The sequence below is a fragment of the Salmo salar genome, chromosome 15 (assembly GCF_965601325.2).
Source record: "Salmo salar chromosome 15, fSalSal1, whole genome shotgun sequence".
Classification (NCBI taxonomy): Eukaryota; Metazoa; Chordata; class Actinopteri; order Salmoniformes; family Salmonidae; genus Salmo; species Salmo salar.
Window position 1 is genome coordinate 44,665,837 of NC_138305.1, and position 17,157 is coordinate 44,682,993.

The 17,157-nt window shown below is 45.5% G+C and overlaps 1 protein-coding gene across 6 annotated transcripts in view; it reads right to left on the reverse strand.

Annotated features, from left to right (window-relative positions):
- hivep2a (HIVEP zinc finger 2a) overlaps positions 1-17,157 on the reverse strand; it is an 83,325-nt gene that overhangs the window by 25,623 nt on the left and 40,545 nt on the right. The window lies entirely within an intron of this gene.

Below are 17,157 nucleotides of genomic sequence, written 5' to 3' on the forward strand. Positions count from 1 at the left end.
TCGGTTTGAACTGAACTAAACTGAACTGGGGGTTGGAAATGACCCTTCTACTCTTCTCCACTTCCACAACATTATTCAGCTGATAACATTTTTATGCGTAGTAATACAGGAGAGTTAGTGGGATCATTGGAAGTGGCATTAAGAAGCTAAATGTATCACAGTGTGAGGTGCCCTGAGGCCACCGGGCCTGTCATCACCTCCTGCCCTACTCCCCCTCCTCACCCCCACCCCCGCCAACGGGGCTGAAACCATGGGAACAGACGAGCGCCCTGTCAGGTGCACCTGCATCGGCCTGACACCTCCTCTGCCCTAGACGACAAACGTCCCCTCTCCTCTTCTCTCTTCTCCTGTCCTCCTCTCTCTTTCTCTCCCCTCCCCTCTCCTTTTCGCTCCTCTCCCCAGCCCAGAAACAGTCAGCCCTCCACAGCACATGTTGGTTTAAGTCCAATTCACCAAGAAAACCAGGGCAGTCGGCCTCCCTAACACGATCCCATAATGTAGGGGCCAATTAGGCTATATAATGGGCTGGAGTGGCAGGGAGGCAGGGTCGACAAAGCTCCCACTGCCCGGGCCTCGCCACGTGCTCCCCGACACATTTCTTTGGCATCAGTCACGGCCTCACGTCTGCCCTGTGGCCTTTTGCTCGGAGAGAGAACAGCGGAACTCGCTGCACACATACATGCTGCTGGGGGAACAAAGCCCCCTGTGTGAGCGTGTCCTGTTTCAGTACCCTCTCTCTCTCTCTAGCTATGTTTCTCCCTTCCCCCCCTCTCTCTCTCTCTCTCTTTCCCCTTCTCTCTCACTCAATGCCTATCTCTCTCTTTCCCCTTCTCTCTCACTCCATGCCTCTCTCTCTTTCTCTCTCCCTCCCAGCCTTCGGCTGTCTATAAGGGTCTGGGTGCTGGAGGATGAGGATCATCTCTCTCTTAATATCTCTCATTTAAAGTCACACGTCTGTCTTCCATAATTAATCGGAGTCTTCTTAATAAATATGCCTAAACTCCTGTTTCTGCTTTAATTAGTCTCGTAGCTCGGGGCGTTATATAGAGCCAATGCAATTACCTTATACTTAATGGGGATGCTAAAAAATTTATGGGCGGAAACCGAAAAGTACATTTGAAGAATGGCACAATCGACAATGGGGACAGGATCCAGCCCTGCTCCTGTGATGGGGGGAGAATGGGGGGCGAAAAGAGAGAGAGAGGCTCCATGTTCCAGCACACAAACATCAGAGGGTTCTGTTATTCTTCACTTCTCTCTTGCTCCAGCTGTACATCCCCCCCCTCCCCTCCTCTCCCCATGTCTGTTCCTGACAGGGCGGCCTGATGGAAAGCACAGCACTGAAGGATGAGTGCATCAGCATGGAATTCAGAGAATAACTGCGGTCGTGACATCAGAATCCCACTTTTTAAAAGTGGGGACCCTGCGCGCTCCCCGGACAGCTGAGGTCGAGTGTCGTGTTACTCTTTATAAAGAGCCAGGAAATCGGCCTAAGTGGTTTTCCTGACGGCGTCGGCGGCCATCTTTCATTTGAGTGGTCTTGACGCTGGCGTTCGTTCAGCGGTGAAGTCAAAAGGAGAGAGGGACCTCTGTGTGCTGCTGGACAACAGACAAACCACTGATCTCTCAGAGAGCTGCTTGGTTGGCCAGGCCTACACATGGATTCCTCCACTGAGGACTTGTCAGGACTGAGGTTTCAACACAATATCCCCTTCACCCCGGGGATGTGTGTGCGTGCGTGCCTTCATGCCTCTCACAGGCCATATGTTGACGAAACTCTTAGCTTCTTTCTCCAAAGACAACAATGCATAACACGTCCCTTTCTTTTCAATAGCCTTTATACACTCATAGAACCATAGTCCCCATAGCCTCCAGACAGACAGTTTCCCCAAGCCTCAATAACAGTAACACTAACTAACCCCACTCTGTGACACCCCAGAGGGGCTCCAGAACCAGACAGAGGAAACAATCAGGGGACTCAGGGAGCTGGGAGCCAGGAGCCAGGCTCCAGCAGGTGTAGCAGAGCGAGAGCAGGGCCTTTGAGCTGACAGGTCGTTGCGCTGCTGCTGCTCTGTAATCAGCTCATTGGGAGACAGGATTTGGGCTGAACCAAAATGGGAAGCACATGGCATTTAATGGGAATTAATCACACAGTGAACCCGGCTCCCGTGGACACGCATGGCCACGGACATGCCGCCTCCGGGGACCAGATAATCAGTGTCATTTTCACACCCCACTATCCCCAAATCCCAAATGACTGTGTCTTTCTCTGGGTGTGATGAAGAGAGAGACAGGGGATGTCTGTCAACACACTCACACTAACACTTCCGCCGGCCGCAGCCAGCATCGAACCACCAGTGGGTGGGGTGAGCTGATGACCCAATGACACTCGATGTGCTTGTCATGTCCAAAACAGAGCAATGAGAATCATGCAGTCTGTGATGGGTGAACCACCCACTCTCCCTCTGTCTGCGTCACCTGCCTCTCCTCTCTCCCCCAGAATAACAACCTGGCCAGACCTTGATAGCTAGCCCGGGCTGCCTGTGAGTCTCAGCAGCAGCGCTAGCCGCCGGCGTCCCCGCCAAGCCCACTCCTAGTATACGAGGCGGGAGCTGGGCCTGCTGTCCTCTGAGTCAGCCTGTAAAACTTCTCAAGTCTCCGTCTGTCCAGTTTTCACTGGTTTCGCCTCCCGACACACATCCGCCCCGACGTGCTCTCTTTCTCTCTCTTTTTTTTTTTAGGAAGGTTTGGGTCGTTTAAGAGCACCGAAGCACTTCGGTGGGATTTCTGGTGTGCTGGGGCAGAATTCTCCGGGCTGAAATGAGAGCTTTATGGCTGTGCAATTGATGGTCTCGGGACAGCAGCACATTTTATCAGGTCCCACTAGAAACGTGTTGATTGACACTGAGGTGGACGAGACAGGGGGTTCTGTGCACTCCAACTCATGAACACTCGCAGCCAGAGAAGGTGGAAACTGTGCATATGGTATGTACGCATTAGTCGGCTTCTCTAAACAAGGTCAGACACCATCCATCTTTAACTAAACAGAAGTAGTCCGAAAAAAAGAGGCTACTTCAAATCACCTGCCACTTCAACACTGTTCTGTATGATGCACATGAAATGCTACAGTACATACAAACTGCATGTGTGATAATATGTCATTCACAAGTCAGACCGCCTTGTTCCCATACATCGTGCTCCTCCAGTCCCAGTGTGAGAGAGAACTTCGCCTTTCCTAGGTGTGAATTATTTCCCTCCCATGTTAAGCAGTGTGCTGCATAGGGGCACAGCTGTTTTCTCACGACAGGGAGCTGAACAATAGCCCCTAGCTTTGGCCTCCCCTGGTACGACGGTCACTTCCTCATCCATACCCTCCAACCCAGTGGCATTCCCCACTCCCCACACACAAAGCTCTGAAAAACCAACTGCCTTCTGATGAAATTCCCTGAAATCCGCAGGAAACAAAGTGTAATTCATCCATAACGGCGTCTATTTCCACCATTGTCTTGTACACACCATGTGGGTATAGAGGGTAACTGGCTCTGGTTGTCCGGCCAACCCTGTTTGTGGAAATCCTGGGTGTTGATCAAACAAAGACAGTCTACATCCCCCACTGCCAACAGCCAACCATACTTGGGAGGGAGGGGGGAGGGAGGGAGGAGGGAGGCCTTGGTAGAGCTAGCTATCTGGCTGTGGTAGGGGAAGCCTGTATGACCAAACAGGACAGAAACGGTATAGGACGTAGGTTAGGCTATCCTGTTGAAAGAAGATAGTTATCAATGAAAACCCTGTGTGCATCCTTGTGAGCGGCCACACAATGTTACAGAACTCATGATAATGTATTGTAAAGTACAGCACAGATCAAATTCCAATGATGATACTAGTGTAACATTCTGTCGGTGTGGTATTCTCACACCCCAGACCGATATGTCCATTGTTGGTGTCATATTTTGTGTGTGACTGTAGTGGCAGTGGAAGATGGTGTGCATTTGACTTGTGTGGTCAGCCATTCATACATATGTGTTTAGAGTTGAGGTTTTTACTGAATCCTTCCAGCTGTCTATCTGTCAGCTCTACCCACAAACCTTGGACTGGAGTCTACACACACACACACACAGTCTGGGTGTGACGTAACAGGCATGATGATTCCAGGTGGCGTGGCCTTAGAGGAGCTAATCTCCCAGACAGAGGAGGGTGAAATGGGAGGGCCACAATCAGACGATCAGCCCTTCATGCATCACCTTCTTTGAAAGGAACAGCTTAGTCAAGGGGGGGAAAAAGAAGAAAAGAACTCTAGGGCTTCCAAAGCATCGTGTTCATTAGTCCAGAAGCATCTACAGAGTATCGTTGTTCAAGAGGCTCCCTGACAACACCGATAGGCTCAATGATAAACAAAGGTCTGTTCACACCAAAGCCTTTCACTCAAGGTGTTACGAAAATTAGTTCAACACACGTCTTAACGCAGCAATCATAATGTAACATCATCAGCCTCGGGGTTTGTCTTGGGATTCCAGACGCCTTCAAACATCTGCACAATAATGGACAATCAAGCTGAGTCAATGATAATGAATCATAAGAAATCACAACATAGTTTAGTTCCTCATAAATGGGTAGTTTATGATAATCAACAGGTAATAAAGGCAACCCAGACCTCATTTGTCAAGGGGTTGACCAAAACAGGTTTACCACATTTTTATTTCGCCTTTAACTTCACCTTGGTTATTTAAGTATCAAGCCAAGGTTGACTGCTGACTCACCACCGTGGCGGTAGATACAGGTTGTATAGTGATACTCCAGCCTTTGCCGTCATATTCATTATGGCCTTTGATACAGAAACTGCTGTGTCTGCACAGAGTCTTTCCCAGCTAATCTCTGTATAATGGAGGGCGTGATATGCTGTAGGGTTTCCGCAAGATAAAGTAGTGCCCTTACCGGAGTCCCTGTCAAGAGGATTAGCTAGTGACTGTAGGGACTTGGAGCGTAAACCTGATTCTGTAGGGACCAGGGCCATCCTCTGAGGCCCCCTACAGTAATGTTGTCATTGGAGAGCAGGCTGCCTGCCCTGTCCACACGCCTAATAAAGAGCGAACTGGAGAGGGGAAATGGGGAAGAGTTACCCCGAGCCAAGAATATCTCCCTGTCTGTCCGTCAGTCTTTCTGCTGGGGTTTTTCATAAAGCCACTTCAGACAGAGTGTCTATATTTCGGCATTGATTTCTGCCTGTTTAACAGCCGCACTGAGAGGGAGACGGACCCTCACGCAAGATAATAACAATGCCTGATTGAGCCTCACTACGCATTCATTTTAATGCTAAGCTAAGCACATGAGTAAAGTGGCCCACTTTTCAAAGCAGCCTAGTTGCCAGGCCTGAATTATACAGAAGGCCAGTGTCACTCCAGCCCAGCAGGGAGAGAGAGAGAGAGAGAGAGAGAGAGAGAGAGAGAGAGAGAGAGAGAGAGAGAGAGAGAGAGAGAGAGAGAGAGAGAGAGAGAGAGAGAATCTCCCTGATGAGTAGATCGGAAACAGGACACAGATAGTGTACATCCTCAGTGAACACACAGGGTCAGAGCTACCCATGGCCAAGGGTTGTAGGAACGCCACTCCCACCCTGCAGGCTGATAACAAATCAGCTGTCTGCTTCTCACACCTCCACAGACACAACACTGTACACAGCAACATCCCCAAGAGAGACATCCACTGCTCTCTGCTCTCCGTCCCAGTCACAATGAGGGGTGAGGCCAGGCCAGGCCAGGCCAGGAGAGGACAGAAAGGCCTGCTGTTATCCCTCATTATCTATTCATATCAACACAGACAGATAGACCGGAACTAAAGAAACATGCCACATGGAAACTGTTCTGCTCCATTCAGTTTTTATACAACAAATGTTATTCAGTCAAGTAAGAGGCTTTTCTCAAATTGTACTTAGTCAGCCGGAGGAAATGTGTCGGTGGGACAAGAGGGTTCCTTTAGTGTCTGGGTAAGGTAGCAGGGGGAAGGGAGGGGAGAGGAACGGGGAGAGAGGACTGACACAGCTGTGGCGGGCAGAACATGGAATCCTCTCCAGCAGACTGGGGAGACCAGAGGGAACACTACTTCACTCTACTGACTGACTGACTGACTGACTGACTGACTGACTGACTACAAGGTGCCAGAATTGGACTTAAATGGCTTCTTCTATTAACTCGACATAAACAGAACCTCACGGAGGACCTGACTTTCTCCTGATCATGTGACACAAGCAGGAAAAACGTGGGCCTTAGATATAGCCGACAATATAACGACTCTATAATAGAGGCTCAGATCAGACCTGGTGAGATCAAGTGCTTATTAAGAAAAAACTCTGGGCCATATTCATATTGTATGGAGAAACACTTACTGTATAGCTGCACTGTAAGTAATGTAATATCCTGCTGTCTTTCTTGACCAACCAGAAAACAGTACAGTCCTACAGTACAGTGTGTTCTCTCTAACGTTGGGGAAGAAGATTCCGGAAGAGCATGTTCATCAACCCGAATAAGAAACAAAAGGTGTGCGCTACCTTGCTTACTGACAGCTGTGCTGTTTGCTTACTGTAGAAGCTCAATGATGTAACAGGATGTTTTACATTATAGTCTACTGACCCACAATATGGATCCCTCCAGGGACACTATAAACTACATTTAAAAACAAGGCATGATGGAGATAACTGAACTGCTCAAAACTGGCTTTTTTGACTATTACTGTATTTAAAAAGATATGCACTCTCCACATTAGATAATGTTGTATCCTGTCCAATGGAATTGATCCATTCATCCATATCCATTGAGAGTCTTCCCTGTTTGTGTTAATAAGGCACCAGATCCCAGCTGGGTATTCACAGCAGAAGGGTTAAACTGCTGATTGAAATAAGTCGAAGGACATTTCTCAACGGAGCAGCTGCAACAATATTTGAGATGCTTCCATAATAAGAATCCTATGTAGAGAGGAGGGAGGGAGGGAGGGAGGGAGGGATGGATGGATGGACAGAGGTAGGGAGGGAGGGATGTGGGGAAAAACTCTAGGGAACAATGTGGTATTTCTGCCTGCCTATCTAAAATTATCTTGTCAGAGTGGATTGGAGCTGTGAAGGACACTTTTTGAGACATCGCTCAAGTGGCCTTGGACCGGTGAGGAACTGCTGAGACCAGAGAAAAGCCATGAGCAATATACTGTGTGTGTTCGGCACAAAAATAAACACACTTACATGAGTCTAACGTCCCTGTGGATTCAATCCTGTACGGCTGTTTTGTTCTGATGGTTTCTTTTTGTGGTGCTTTTGTTTCACTCCCAGCCGTACACAAGTATTTACACCGTGGCTGATTTCTGTGCCTTTATTTCAATGCCTGGATGTAGCCGTATAGATGGCTGTGTTTTAACACAACACCGACACAAATTCCTGTTTCAGCGTTTCAACAAAAGATGTGAGATTGAGAGAGCGCGATAGAGAGGCGTGCAGCCGGAATCGAGCCAATGACGCTAAAGGAAGTGGTCACGAGAGGTGTGAAGTTGACTTCTCTGAGTCTCTGACTGACAAGGGAGGGAGAGAGAGACAGAGAGAGAGAGAGAGTCACTTTTGTTTATTATCTACTTCACTTGCTTTGGCAATGTTAACATATGTTTCCCATGCCAATAAAGCCCTTGAATTGAATTGAATTGAGTCACACACGGCTTCCGCTTTACGGGGAAGATAAAGGACAGGAAACAGGCCTAAGACGAAGTGGTAGTAAAAAGAACAGAAAACAGTTTCATTCATGTTTACCCAACAGCAGGGCAGCAAGGAGCAGGCTGTGAGACATGAACCCCAGGGGCCCAGGGGCCCAGCCGTGACTAAACACTGACTGACTCTGACTGGCAAGAGGTGGAAACACTCGGCTCCACATGAAGAGGAAAGTTAGTCAGATTCCACCTGGCTCACTCAACATGTTCCTTCCTTAAGAGGGAGGGAGAGGAACTGGATTGATACCCCTCTCTCTCTCTCTCTCTCTCTCTCTCGGTCTCTATCTCTGACCAAACATCACTCATGGAAAACAGAAACACACACACAGAAACATGGCTTTGTGACAGACCGTATTCTACTTGTGTTCCTCTCTCTTTATAAAAACATGGCTTTGTGACAGACCGTATTCTACTTGTGTTCCTCTCTCTTTATAAAAACATGGCTTTGTGACAGGCCGTATTCAACTTGTGTTCCTCTCTCTTTATAAAAACATGGCTTTGTGACAGGCCGTATTCTACTTGTGTTCCTCTCTCTTTATAAAAACATGGCTTTGTGACAGACCGTATTCTACTTGTGTTCCTCTCTCTTTATAAAAACATGGCTTTGTGACAGACCGTATTCTACTTGTTTTCCTCTCTCTTTATAAAAACATGGCTTTGTGACAGACCGTATTCTACTTGTTTTGTTTCTCTCTTTATAAAAACATGGCTTTGTGACAGACCGTATTCTACTTGTGTTCCTCTCTCTTTATAAAAACATGGCTTTGTGACAGACCGTATTCTACTTGTTTTGTTCTCTCTCTTTATAAAAACATGGCTTTGTGACAGGCCGTATTCTACTTGTGTTCCTCTCTCTTTATAAAAACATGGCTTTGTGACAGGCCGTATTCTACTTGTTTTGTTTCTCTCTTTATAAAAACATGGCTTTGTGACAGACCATATTCTACTGGTTTTGTTTCTCTCTTTATAAAAACATGGCTTTGTGACAGACCATATTCTACTTGTTTTGTTTCTCTCTCTTTATAAAAACATGGCTTTGTGACAGACCGTATTCTACTTGTTTTCCTCTCTCTTTATAAAAACATGGCTTTGTGACAGGCCGTATTCTACTTGTGTTCCTCTCTCTTTATAAAAACATGGCTTTGTGACAGACCGTATTCTACTTGTGTTCCTCTCTCTTTATAAAAACATGGCTTTGTGACAGACCGTATTCTACTTGTTTTCCTCTCTCTTTATAAAAACATGGCTTTGTGACAGGCCGTATTCTACTTGTGTTCCTCTCTCTTTATAAAAACATGGCTTTGTGACAGACCGTATTCTACTTGTTTTCCTCTCTCTTTATAAAAACATGGCTTTGTGACAGACCGTATTCTACTTGTGTTCCTCTCTCTTTATAAAAACATGGCTTTGTGACAGACCGTATTCTACTTGTTTTCCTCTCTCTTTATAAAAACATGGCTTTGTGACAGACCGTATTCTACTTGTGTTCCTCTCTCTTTATAAAAACATGGCTTTGTGACAGACCGTATTCTACTTGTGTTCCTCTCTCTTTATAAAAACATGGCTTTGTGACAGGCCGTATTCTACTTGTTTTCCTCTCTCTTTATAAAAACATGGCTTTGTGACAGGCCATATTCTACTTGTTTTGTTTCTCTCTTTATAAAAACATGGCTTTGTGACAGACCGTATTCTACTTGTTTTGTTTCTCTCTTTATAAAAACATGGCTTTGTGACAGACCGTATTCTACTTGTTTTGTTTCTCTCTTTATAAAAACATGGCTTTGTGACAGGCCGTATTCTACTTGTTTTCCTCTCTCTTTATAAAAACATGGCTTTGTGACAGACCGTATTCTACTTGTTTTGTTTCTCTCTTTATAAAAACATGGCTTTGTGACAGACCGTATTCTACTTGTTTTGTTTCTCTCTTTATAAAAACATGGCTTTGTGACAGGCCGTATTCTACTTGTGTTCCTCTCTCTTTATAAAAACATGGCTTTGTGACAGACCGTATTCTACTTGTTTTCCTCTCTCTTTATAAAAACATGGCTTTGTGACAGACCGTATTCTACTTGTGTTCCTCTCTCTTTATAAAAACATGGCTTTGTGACAGACCGTATTCTACTTGTTTTCCTCTCTCTTTATAAAAACATGGCTTTGTGACAGACCGTATTCTACTTGTGTTCCTCTCTCTTTATAAAAACATGGCTTTGTGACAGACCGTATTCTACTTGTTTTCCTCTCTCTTTATAAAAACATGGCTTTGTGACAGACCGTATTCTACTTGTGTTCCTCTCTCTTTATAAAAACATGGCTTTGTGACAGACCGTATTCTACTTGTTTTCCTCTCTCTTTATAAAAACATGGCTTTGTGACAGGCCATATTCTACTTGTTTTGTTTCTCTCTTTATAAAAACATGGCTTTGTGACAGGCCATATTCTACTTGTGTTCCTCTCTCTTTATAAAAACATGGCTTTGTGACAGACCGTATTCTACTTGTTTTCCTCTCTCTTTATAAAAACATGGCTTTGTGACAGGCCGTATTCTACTTGTTTTGTTTCTCTCTTTATAAAAACATGGCTTTGTGACAGGCCGTATTCTACTTGTGTTCCTCTCTCTTTATAAAAACATGGCTTTGTGACAGACCGTATTCTACTTGTTTTCCTCTCTCTTTATAAAAACATGGCTTTGTGACAGACCGTATTCTACTTGTGTTCCTCTCTCTTTATAAAAACATGGCTTTGTGACAGACCGTATTCTACTTGTTTTCCTCTCTCTTTATAAAAACATGGCTTTGTGACAGACCGTATTCTACTTGTTTTCCTCTCTCTTTATAAAAACATGGCTTTGTGACAGGCCATATTCTACTTGTTTTGTTTCTCTCTTTATAAAAACATGGCTTTGTGACAGGCCGTATTCTACTTGTGTTCCTCTCTCTTTATAAAAACATGGCTTTGTGACAGGCCGTATTCTACTTGTGTTCCTCTCTCTTTATAAAAACATGGCTTTGTGACAGACCGTATTCTACTTGTTTTCCTCTCTCTTTATAAAAATATGGCTTTGTGACAGACCGTATTCTACTTGTTTTGTTTCTCTCTTTATAAAAACATGGCTTTGTGACAGGCCGTATTCTACTTGTGTTCCTCTCTCTTTATAAAAACATGGCTTTGTGACAGACCGTATTCTACTTGTGTTCCTCTCTCTTTATAAAAACATGGCTTTGTGACAGACCGTATTCTACTTGTGTTCCTCTCTCTTTATAAAAACATGGCTTTGTGACAGACCGTATTCTACTTGTTTTCCTCTCTCTTTATAAAAACATGGCTTTGTGACAGACCGTATTCTACTTGTGTTCCTCTCTCTTTATAAAAACATGGCTTTGTGACAGACCGTATTCTACTTGTGTTCCTCTCTCTTTATAAAAACATGGCTTTGTGACAGGCCGTATTCTACTTGTGTTCCTCTCTCTTTATAAAAACATGGCTTTGTGACAGGCCGTATTCTACTTGTGTTCCTCTCTCTTTATAAAAACATGGCTTTGTGACAGGCCGTATTCTACTTGTTTTGTTTCTCTCTTTATAAAAACATGGCTTTGTGACAGACCGTATTCTACTTGTTTTGTTTCTCTCTTTATAAAAACATGGCTTTGTGACAGGCCGTATTCTACTTGTTTTGTTTCTCTCTTTATAAAAACATGGCTTTGTGACAGACCGTATTCTACTTGTGTTCCTCTCTCTTTATAAAAACATGGCTTTGTGACAGGCCGTATTCTACTTGTGTTCCTCTCTCTTTATAAAAACATGGCTTTGTGACAGACCGTATTCTACTTGTTTTGTTTCTCTCTTTATAAAAACATGGCTTTGTGACAGACCGTATTCTACTTGTTTTCCTCTCTCTTTATAAAAACATGGCTTTGTGACAGACCGTATTCTACTTGTTTTCCTCTCTCTTTATAAAAACATGGCTTTGTGACAGGCCGTATTCTACTTGTGTTCCTCTCTCTTTATAAAAACATGGCTTTGTGACAGGCCGTATTCTACTTGTTTTGTTTCTCTCTTTATAAAAACATGGCTTTGTGACAGGCCGTATTCTACTTGTTTTCCTCTCTCTCTTTTCTTCCAGTCCTTCTTTTTTGAAAAGCCGATTTTTTCCAAGTCACTTGTACCTGCCAAAGTAAAGGGGAAAATTGTGTGACTCTTTTCTTTTTCCGTGTCTGTCATAACATGTTCAATCCACTCTGTGGACAAGTTCATTTTCAATTTTCCGCTGCATCATGGAGACAGTCAGAGAGTGAGGGAGCGACTCTCGGGCGGGGAACATCGCAGCCTCTTTATTTCTCCAGTAGGAAGATAAATCCAATCATCCCAAATTAAGAACATTTGGGGGATAATTGTTTTTCCAGTAGATTTCCAGCGAGATGGCACGGCCCTGTGGTACGGTACCCGGGTAACAGAGCATGCCAATGGTTCCTGTTCCTGCATCCATAGGTGGATTTACCAGCACGGCTAGAGAGAGAGCAGAGCAGGTCCCTCCTGATTGGCCTGCAACATGTGCGTTGGTAATGAATTGTGATGGGAAGGAAAACAGCTTTGGGCTCAATTAAAGAGTAATTAACGAGGCTGGGGTGGGAGCCACGCGGCTGGGGTGGAAGCCACACAAACAGGCCCTGTGTTGGAGCAGAGCCCCAGAATACCAGAGAGACCTAGAGCCCTGGGCTGCCAACCAACCAAACAACCAACCCAACCCTCAACACAGCAGCAGCACAGGTGTTCCTGCCTGTATGGGACTTCCTGTCACCATCACTGGGACACTTTCCAGCCCAGCCGGGATCAGGAGGACATTGGAAAATCCACAGGCTGCATTTTACTATAGCTTCGTACAGAGGATAACAGGTATGTTCCACATCAGCCTATGCCTAGCCCGCGGCTATACTGAACTATATTCAAAACCAAGGAGAGGATACCGACAGAATCACTGGTATTAAATGTGAATATGCCTGTATAAATAAAGGATGCGTTTTAACACAGAGAGTGAGATGAAATACAGTATCGCTGTTAGCTAACTGTGGGCTCCTGAGTGGCGCAGCGGTCTAAGGCACTGCATCTCAGTGCAAGAGGCGTCCCTACAGTCCCTGGTTCGAATCCAGGCTGTATCACATCGGGCCGTGATTGGGAGTCGCATAGAGTGGCTCACAATTGGCCCAGCGTCATCCGGGTTTGGCTGGGGTAGGCTGTCATTGTAAATAAGAATTTATTCTTAACTGACTTGCCTAGTTAAATAAAGGTTAAATAAAAAATGTTAAGTACAAAATAACTTGGGAGGTGTATCCTTCCATTTTCTAGTAAGCCGGAGGACTATAGAATTTCTCCTAAGGGAGATATAAGTTGTCAGAAGATGGGCTTCTCTCTCAGCACGGCTTGTATCTCTTGAGGAAATACCCTTCACTCTCCAGAGAAATAGGAGGCTTAGCCAGGGGCCAGTATTTCAGCAGCAAGACATCCACAGCAACATTATTTCCTATCAGAACAGTAAAGCCAGCAGCTAAAGCCCTCTGTCTACAGAGACCTATATTACAGAGACCTATGGAGAAATCCTGCTCTATATTACAGAGACAGGAGCTGTCTCTCTCTCTCTCCCTCTTCCTCTCTCTCTCCCTCTCTCTCTGCTGAGTGAATGTGATTCAGGGTGTCACAGTAGATAGGGACGCAGAGCCAGCTCCATACAGAGAGAGCTAGCTACCACAAATCAGTGATGAATGAATGACATTACATAAACTTCTAGAATACAGATAAATATATTTCAACCGTTTTTTAAGTTTCTATTTCTGATCCCCCCCACACAGAGTCAACTGGGTGTCCTCGTGAAGGCTGGACATGCACGCACATCAACGCACACGCACACACACACACACACACACACACCACACACACACACACACACACACACACACACACACACACACACACACACACACACACACACACACACACAGAGTCAACTGGGTGTCCTCGTGAGGGCTGGACATGCACGCACATCAACGCACACACACACACACACACACACACACACACACACACACACAGAGTCAACTGGGTGTCCTCGTGAGGGCTGGACATGAACGCACATCAACGCACACACACACACACACACACACACACACACACACACACACACACACACACGCTTATGGTAGTCCATCGTATCCGATGATGACTTTCTACTTTGAGTTAACAAGGAATTCTTTGGTCTTCAGCACAGTGCTTACGTAACCTTAGCAGCTGCTGTTTTACTGGGGCGGAGGGCTATACACCAGACAGTACACTGGCTCCCCCGGGACACACACTGGAGTCACCACTGCCTCCTAGCAACAGCTAGTGTGTGTGTGTGCGTGCGTGCGTGCGTATAGATGTCTGGAGGGGGATCAGAAAGGGGAGCGAAGGAGAATAAATCAACAAGGTCTGTAAACAAACCACAATCAACTGTTCTGGAGTTTCTTTTTCCGAGCAATACTGACTACAACACTATGTACCAAAACACCTCACTGCTCAAAACAGCTGTGGTGGTGGAAAAACATGGCTTCCAGCAAGTCCAGGACTAAGACTTTTCCCTGAGAAATATGGCTTCTAGCAAGGCCAGGACTAAGACTTTTCCCTGAAAAATATGGCTTCTAGCAAGGCCAGGCCTAAGACTTTTCCCTGAAAAACATGCCTTCTAGCAGAGACCTGAGCAGAAAAAACTCTAGTTGACTGTTCTACTCTGCAATGTCCCAGTAAACTGTGAGGTATACAGCTAAAACAGTCCACAACCTCTAAACAGAACAGGACAGTAGAAAAATAGAACAATGGCTTAGTCAGAGTCAAGCTGAACTGCCCTCCCTCATAGTAGCAGAGTATTATAGTGTTAAACCTATATCATATTGTGTTGATATTGTCTTGATCTCTATGACAATAAGATTAACCAAACAGGAAGTGGAGACCAACAATCTCCAGTCCCCTGGGCCACATCAACGCACCAGGAAACTCTGACATGAGCTCACTCAAGATCCTCTTTCATCACTTAGGACTACTCCTGGGCATTTAAATGACAGTCAGAAACAGCCAGAGAATATTATAGGTTCCTATTCTGTATTTGGAGAAAGTCTCTTTCGCGCCGGCAAAAAAACTGTTGTCTGTTGAGCATTCATGTGAGACGCGACAAAGGTGATGCATTGTCAGGCTGAATGGAGGACTGTCTGTATTGTCAGGGTACAAGTGCAGCTGTCACGACTGATTTCAGCTCTTGGAAATGCTACGACTTCAAGCAGATCCAGCTGTGGGGAACAGCCAGGCTGCAATATTACTGAACGATTGAAACTCCTCTTGGTTAGGAACAGTTTGTTCCGGCTGCAAATCGTACTGCACTTTCATATAACACATCCAGAAATCTATCAACAGCTGCTATTCAGTTCTCCCCACTGGACAATCATATATTCCTCAGCCTCTGTTTAATAGCTGCCAGTGGTAATCGAATTGTAGCACTCTTCCAAAGGTTGCAACACCCGTCATACAAACGTACACAAAACACATTTCACCCAATTATACGCCATTTCAGCTGCAAATTACCCGAAGCAGATCTGAGGGAGAGAGAGAGGGAGGGGGAGAGAGAGGGAGGGGGAGAGAGAAAGAGAGATGGGGGAGAGAGAGAGAGAGAGAGAGAGAGAGAGAGAGAGAGAGAGAGAGAGGAGAGAAAATGGGTGAAGTAGCATACCAGTGTTTAATTCCACCATTAAAGTGGTCATGAAGGGGCCACCATGGGCCGTGTAGGCATGGCACCCCTCCCCCTCCTCCTTGGGCCCAGATGCCCCCCAGCCAGGAATGCACGGGGCCCTGGACCTGTACAGCCCCCTTAGCTGAATGCCCCCCTGCAGCTACATCGCGCCAGAGCTTTAAAGGAATTTCCTACTTTCATATAAAATTGATAACGGGATGTGTACACAGCGGGAATGGAAAATCTGAGGTGCGTTACGAGGTTTCACATTCCTACCTCTCCATGGGCCAGACACGACTGCCACACATCTGCTGTACCTCTCAGAAGTCTCTCACTACTCCCTCTATCTCTGTGTGTGTGTGTGTGTGTGTGTGTGTGGTGTGTGTGTGTGTGTGTGTGTGTGTGTGTGTGTGTGTGTGTGTGTGTGTGTGTGTGTGTGTGTGTGTGTGTGTGTGTGTGTGTGCGCGTGTGTGTGTGTGTGTGTGTGTGTGTGTGCCGCTGGGGTATCCTCATAGGTAACACCCTGGTGTTTGTTTATTAAGTGTTTTCATGGAGAGGAAGTTCGACTCCAGTCCAAGGTTTGTGGGTAGAGCTGACAGATAGACAGCTGGAAGGATTCAGTAAAAACCTCAACTCTAAACACATATGTATGAATGGCTGACCACACAAGTCAAATGCACACCATCTTCCACTGCCACTACAGTCACACACAAAATATGACACCAACAATGGACATATCGGTCTGGGGTGTGAGAATACCACACCGACAGAATGTTACACTAGTATCATCATTGGAATTTGATCTGTGCTGTACTTTACAATACATGATCATGTTATTAGCAACAGTAGTACACTACTTCTTTCCCCTATTGCGTCAGAAAGCGACAAAAAATTCCAGCCTGTTTCCAGAGCTTGTGCACTGTTTGTGTAATTCTCCAGCTTAATATCTTAACACAAACTTGTCCTTTGTACCGTTGGGAGCGGCAAGCAGAACCAGATAGCAGATTGTCCTTCCTGCTCTGGTCTCTACAGATGACCTATGACACTGCTGGGGCTGGCCACACTCAAGGCCCAGTTTTTCAAACGTTATCGATCTGGATTTCGCCTATCAGAGAGGATTAATTGCAGAGAAATAGAATGAATAGAGTGGACAAATCATTGACTCGAATGGGGACTCTGGTTCTATTTCTATGCATTTCGTCCTATCCGATAGACAAAATAGACAACTGTAGAAAAGTGGGCCCACGGATTTCACCGGGTGACACACAGACACAATGTCTGGTTTCTCCCATGACTGCTGATACATTGCATCACTTCCTCTCTTCTTTTGTCCTGCTCTTGAGGTTCCTCCTGTGTTTCGCTGATTACAGAGGAACCAGTAGCACATGTTACTGCTGGGGGACAAAAACACTCAGACCAAACACCACTGGATGTCTCACCATCCGTGTAGAAATATTCCAGACATAATGAATTTCATAGGTGAGTAAGAGAGGACAGAGCCCTAGAGGGCTGAGCAGCCTTGTTTTATCCGCCTGTCATCATCACAACTGACCTCTTGACGGTGTTTACATGTGGTTCAAACAGACAGTCAGGCCAGTGTGTCGGGTTGTGTTGTACACTGGGCTACTGTAAGGCTGGGGGCAGTGTGTCATCTCCTTTCTCACATGCTTTCTCTATGC